Source organism: Pyrus communis, chromosome 5, assembly GCF_041283825.1.
Source record: "Pyrus communis isolate YQ-2024b chromosome 5, ASM4128382v1, whole genome shotgun sequence".
Classification (NCBI taxonomy): domain Eukaryota; kingdom Viridiplantae; phylum Streptophyta; class Magnoliopsida; order Rosales; family Rosaceae; genus Pyrus; species Pyrus communis.
In genome coordinates, this window is record NC_142569.1 from 29,084,959 (window position 1) to 29,091,886 (window position 6,928).

Here is a 6,928-nt window from a genome sequence, read left to right on the forward strand (position 1 = left end):
TCCCTTTGGTTTTGTGAAAGTTTCTTGTGCACTACATATTCTTGATTAGGAACCAAAGTTGCACATCACAATCAGGCTCATGATTAGAGACATTTGATCAAATCCACACATCATATGGTTGATCATATCTAAGTGAAACAAACTCAAGAAATAGGTAGATGGATGAGTATAATCTGATTCAACAAGCATGGCCTTGGGTTAGCAATGGTAAAATCGAATCCCTAGCTTCATCTCCATTGGTACTATCTCATTTTATTAGCTGTTGATTCATTCATTTTGTGTTTACTTCATTTCCTTATGCTTTCAAGTTACAACAACAAATCTGCCTACATTGATTAGTTTTATTTCTCTAGTAAAGAGTTCTTGCAAAACAAGTGATTATATAGGTCCAATTAGTCCCTGTGGATTCGACACCCTTACTTGTGCCATTATACTAAACCTATTTTAGCACTAGGAAGGAAAACAACAATCAAAATGGCGCCGTTGCCAGGGACTGATTTCAGTCCCTTATAATTGCTTGTTTTGATATTAAACCTTGTTCTTTTCATTTTAAGTAGATTTCTGATTTTTATTCAAACTTGTTTTATCTTGTTTCAGGTAGTATATGTCAAATAGACTTGCTGAATTAGGCCAAAGAATTGAACGGTTAAAGGGCAACACTTTGGAAAGCTTTGTGCCAACAAGTTCCTCCATTGTCCGTGAAGAAGAGGAAGGGAAACCATCTAGTCCAACAAGTGAAGGATCTGAGCACTTTAATTGGGAAAGAGAAGAAGAGATGGCGGGTAACCAAGATGATCTTCGAGCTTTGGAGGATTTTGCTCAACCAATCATACCAAATTCACCTTCATGCATCTTGCTGCCCACAGAAGCTAGAAACTATGATCTTAAATCTTCACATTTCCATATGTTTCCTTCTTTTTATGGCTTACCTAATGAAGATCCTTTAGCTCATATTAAAGAATTTTACAATGTTGTGAGTGGTTTACCTTTACAGGGAGTAAGTGAAGCAAATCTGAGGATGAGAGTGTTCCCTTACACCTTGAAAGATAGGGCCAAGGGTTGGTTAATGGCTCTAGTACCTGGTTCACTCACCACATGGGATGCCATGGCTAAGAAGTTTTTGGAAAAGTTCTTTTCCACTCAAAAGACAGCCACATTAAGGGGACAAATCTTCAACTTCAAACAAGATGATGGAGAACCTTTCAATGAGTGTTGGGAGCGCTTTAAAGGCCTTTTGTTGCAATGTCCACACCATGGGTTACCTCTTCACTTACAAATGCAAATTTTCTATGATGGACTAACCCAAACATGTCAATCAACTGTTGATAATGCAGCAGGTGGAGCTTTGAAGAAAAAGAATGCTCAAGAGTCATATAACATTTATGAGATGTTGGGATCTAATGCTCAACACAAAGATGTAAGGGGTAAGGGAGTTGGAGTATATGAAACAAGCTCTAATCATGATCTTTCTTTGCAGGTAGCTAACCTAGAAAAGAAGCTTGAATCCGTGCTCAACATGGTGCCAAAAGCAAGTGAAATGTGTGCCATTTGCAACATACCAAGCCACCTTACTCATCAATGTCCATCTAGGGAGGCTTACCCCGAGTATGTCCAAGAGCAAGTGAACCTCATGAATTCTTACAATCAAAGGCCAAGGAATGATGTGTATTCCAATACATATAACCCAAGTTGGAGAGATCATCCCAATCTTTCGTGGAAGAACAACAATCAATTCCAAAACTTCCAACCAAAACCTACTCTTGAGGATACGGTTAAATTGTTAGCCCAAAATACCTTGCAATTCCAACAAACCACCAATAGCACTCTCCAACAACATTCGGCGGCTCTAACCAAAATGGAGACACAATTGGGGCAGATTGCAGATGCCTTGAGCCAAAGAGAGGTTGGAAAGTTTCCAAGCCAACCCGTGATACTCCAAAGGAACTAAGAGCAAGCCAAAGCAATCACTACACTTAAAAGTGGTAAGGTTATCAATAATAGAGTTGGCAATGAAGTTACTAATGAATCTGATCATGTGAATGCAGGGGTTACTCAAGGAGAAAATGAGAAACCAAATGAGGAACCAAGCCATGCTACTCCCTCGTTTGAAGCACCAAATCTTCACAAGGCCGAGAAACCTTACACTCCACCAATACCATTCCCTGGAAGACTTGCCAAGAGCAAGCAGGATAAGTCATTTAAGGAGATTTTTGATATTCTAAGTAAGGTGAATGTTAACTTACCTTTGCTTGATGTCATCAGGAACATGCCAACTTATGGGAAGTTCTTCAAAGAGTTAAACAACTACAAAAGGAAGTATGGACCACATGAGAAAGTAGTGGTGTCCGAGAATGTAAGTACCGTGTTGCAAAGAAAACTTCCACCAAAGCTCAAGGATCCAGGAAGTTTTTTTATCAACATCACCATAGGGGACAAGAAGGTAGAGAAGGCGATGCTTGACTTAGGTGCTAGCATCAACTTAATGCCTTATTCCGTGTACCTTCAACTAGGTTTGGGGGAATTGAAAGCCACCACCATCTCATTACAACTTGCGGACAGATCCGTGAAATATCCAAGAGGTATAGTAGAGGATATTCTAGTTCAAATTGATAAACTAATCTTGCCTGCGGATTTTGTAGTGTTGGACATGGAAGAAGCTCCTATACATGACCGAGAGTTGCCTATTTTGCTTGGGAGACCATTTATGGCCACGGCCAAGACCATCATTGATGTGCAAAATGGACTCCTCACTATGACAGTGCTAGGAGAGACCGTTCAATTCAAAGTGTTTGAGTCTCTTTCACATCCTTCTTCATCTCTTGATTGTTATGCCATTGATGTGCTTGATTCGCTTGTTTTCTCTAAGTTCTTGTAGGCACAATCTAATGAACCATTACAAACTGTTTTGAGTCAATCTCAAGATGAGTTTGATGAAGAAGATGCACTCATGGAAGAGGTAGCTGCCTTGGAAGCATTGGCACCGTATCCTTTGAATATTTTACCTCTTTTAGAGCCTTTAGAACCATCGAGGTCACATTTAACCCCTTCCACTGTTAAGGCACCAAAACTTGAACTTAAACCACTTCCACCACATCTAAAGTATGCATATCTAGCTGAATTTGAAACTCTTCCAGTTATCATAACTTCTGACCTCACCCCAAATGAAGAAGAGAAACTAATTAGGGTGTTAAAAGAGTTCAAATCAGTTATTGGTTGGTCTATTGCAGATATCAAGGGAATAAGCCCTACCATGTGCATGCATAGGATTCTTTTGGAAGAAGGAGCAAAGTCAACCCGTGAACCACAAATGAGGCTCAATCCACACATGAAGGAAGTTGTGAGGAATGAAGTGTTGAAGTTGTTAGATGTGGGGATCATATATCCCATTTCTGATAGCAAATGGGTGAGTGCTATTCAGGTGGTACCTAAGAAGGTGGGAATCACGGTGATGAAGAATGAAAACAAAGAGCTTGTGCCCACAAAGCCCACGGCTAGTTGGCGTGTTTGCACCGATTACAGGAAGTTGAATTCTAGCACTAGAAAAGATTACTTTCCTATGCCTTTCATAGATCAAATGCTTGAGAGGTTGGCAGGTTACTCACACTATTGTTTTCTTGATGGTTACTCAGGTTACAATCAAATTGCAATTGCTCCGGAGGATCAAGAGAAAACTACCTTTACTTGCCCGTTTGGCACATTTGCATATAGGAGAATGCCTTTTGGACTTTGCAATGCTCCAGCAACATTCCAAATATGCATGTTGGCAATCTTTTCTGACATGGTAGAAAGATTCATTGAGGTATTTATGGATGACTTTTCAGTGTTTGGTTCCTCTTTTGATGAATGTCTTAACCATCTCTCTTTAGTACTTCAAAGATGTCAGGAAACAAATTTGGTTCTCAATTGGGAAAAGTGCCAATTTATGGTGAAACAAGGAATTGTGTTGGGGCATGTAATCTCTAGCCAAGGAATGGAGGTGGACAAAGCCAAAATTGACATCATCACCAATATGGCAGCTCCCACAACCGTGAAGGGAGTAAGAAGTTTTTTGGGACATGCGGGTTTTTATCGTCGTTTCATTAAGAACTTTTCAATGATCACTCGTCCATTATGCAATCTGTTAGCTAAAGATGTTGTATTTCATTTTGATAAAGCTTGTATGGATGCATTCAATACTTTGAAACATGAATTAACCTCGGCCCCTATTATTATGGCACCAGATTGGTCTTTACCTTTTGAATTAATGTGTGATGCCTCTGACTATGCTATTGGTGCAGTTTTAGGGCAAAGGGTGAACAAGCTCCCACACGTGATCTACTATGCAAGCCGGACTCTAAATGATGCTCAACTTAACTATTCCACAACTGAAAAGGAGTTGCTTGCTATTGTTTTTGCCTTAGAGAAGTTTCGGTCATATCTTGTTGGATCTAAAGTTATTGTGTTTTCTGATCATGCAGCCCTTAGGTACTTGATGACAAAAAAGGATGCTAAGCCACGCTTAATTAGATGGATACTCTTACTACAAGAGTTTGACTTTGAAATTTGAGATAAGAAGGGAAGTGATAATGTTGTGGCTGACCATTTGTCACGGCTCAATGAAAACCATGGAGTTAGACAACCTTTGCCTCTAAATGAATCATTTCCAGATGAACAACTCCTTGTTATTCAAGAAAAAGAACCATGGTATGCTGATTTTGTTAATTATCTTGTTTGTGGTATAATTAGAAATGACCTTTCTTTTCAGGAAAGAAAGAAGTTCCTTGCCATGGTAAAGCACTACGTTTGGGACGAACCATATTTGTTTAAATATTGCCCTGACCAAATCATTAGGAGGTGTGTCCCAGAGAGTGAGCAACAAAGCATTCTAACGTTCAGACATACATTGGCATGTGGAGGACATTTTGGTGCCAAAAAGACATCTCTAAAGGTTTTACAATCTGGTTTCTTTTGGCCTACTTTATTCAAAGATGCTTTTGATTTTTGTTCTAAGTGTGATAGGTGCCAGAAAATGGGGAACATTAGCCGAAGAAATGAGATGCCATTGAACAACATTTTGGTGGTGGAGCTCTTTGATGTTTGGGGAATCGATTTCATGGGACCATTTCCATCCTCTTTTGGTTACTTATACATATTAGTGGCAGTGGATTATGTATCCAAATGGGTTGAAGCCATTGCTACAATAACTAATGATCATAAGGTTGTTTTGAATTTTCTTAAAGATGTGATTTTTTGTAGGTTTGGAACCCCAAGAGCTATTATTAGTGATGGTGGCAGCCATTTCTGCAACAAACCCTTTGAATCCTTGATGAAGAAGTACAACATCAACCACAAAGTGGCAACCCCGTACCATCCTCAAACCTCAGGACAAGTGGAGATTAGCAATAGGGAGATCAAGAACATTTTGATGAAGACCGTAAGCCCTACAAGGAAGGATTGGTCACTGAGGTTGAATGATGCACTATGGCCATATAGAACAGCATATAAGACCCCCATTGGCATGAGCCCTTATCGCCTTGTGTTTGGGAAAGCTTGTCATTTGCCAATGGAGCTTGAACACCGTGCATATTGGGCCATCAAGAAGTTCAACTTTGATTACAAGGATGCTGGAATAGCAAGGAAGCTCCAACTTAATGAGTTGGAAGAACTCAGAAATGAAGCATATGAGAATGCCAAAATCTACAAGGAACGGACTAAGCTCTATCATGACAAGGCCATCCTACGGAAGGAGTTTCACCAAGGTATGAAAATACTGTTGTATGACTCACGTTTGAGACTTTTTTCAGGTAAATTGAAGTCTAGGTGGGTGGGACCATTTAAGGTGCTGCAAACATTTCCCCACGGAGCTGTGGAGATAGAGAACATGAAGAATGGCACCTCTTTTAAAGTCAATGGGCAGCGATTGAAACCATATTTGGAGAAAGTGGAGGAAGAGCAAGTTTATCAAGTTGTAGATTTTCTTGAGTTTACAACACCGTGAACAAGCTACCATGTCTTGCCTAGACATTAAATAAAGCGCTTACTAGGAGGCAACCTAGTGTGGTTTGTGTTCTTTCCTCATTTTGTGTTTATGTTGTCACCATTCCATATTCTTTGCCTACTTGCATTACATACAATTTTAAGCATCGAGGACAATGCTTTGGTTAGGTTTGGGTGTGGGATGGAAGGTTTGTGTTTTTTGGAAGGTTTGTGTTTTTTTTTGTGTTAGTTGTGTTAGTTTTGGTTAAGTGTGTTTTTGCTTACTAAGTGTGTTTTTGCTTACTAATACGAATGTATATGAGGGCTATGTTTGTAGACAAACTATTGGGTTGCTATGAAAAAGGGTTTTATGACACGGGACATGTCATAACTTTCGAAGGGGTGTTTATTTTTAAGTTCATGTCGGAGCTCAAAGGTAAGTCGCCTCCCCGAATTTAAATTTTCTTTTATACTAATATGTTGTTAATGATTCAGGCATCCACTCTAGAATTTAAACCATTACCGGATCATTTCAAGTATCACCCTCCATTCAAAGATCAATTCCATGCCGTTTGATTTGATTAAAAAAAAAAAAAAAAAAAAAAAAAAAAAAAAAGAATAAAAATAAACATGGCAGAAAGATGAGCTTTCACAAAGGATGTTTACGTGAAGCCCCACTACGAGGCGTCGGAGCAGAAGGCGTCGGAGCAGAAGGCATCGAAGCGGGAGGCATCGGAGCGGGGGGTATCGGAGCGGGAGCATTCCAGGCCTCAATACTTGGCCAAACGCTGGATGACCCAGGAAAAAGGTGCCTCTGGAGATAAGCCGCAAGCCTTTGACGGTCACTGTGAATTCGACCCTCAGATTCTTGCAGTTCATCAAGCTTCATCTTCATGCCCGACGAATAGTTATTTGCAAGCACATGCAAACTTCTATTCTCGTACTTAAGCTGTTTGATCTCCTGCTTAAGACT

The 6,928-nt window shown here is 39.9% G+C and overlaps 1 non-coding gene across 1 annotated transcript; it reads right to left on the reverse strand.

The window, feature by feature from the left end:
• Window positions 1-1,149: 1,149 nt before the first annotated feature.
• On the reverse strand, window positions 1,150-1,260 carry LOC148697094 (small nucleolar RNA R71). Its single transcript, XR_015963231.1, has one exon. It is a non-coding gene; the product is annotated as a small nucleolar RNA R71 (small nucleolar RNA).
• Between the last annotated feature and the right edge of the window lie 5,668 nt (window positions 1,261-6,928).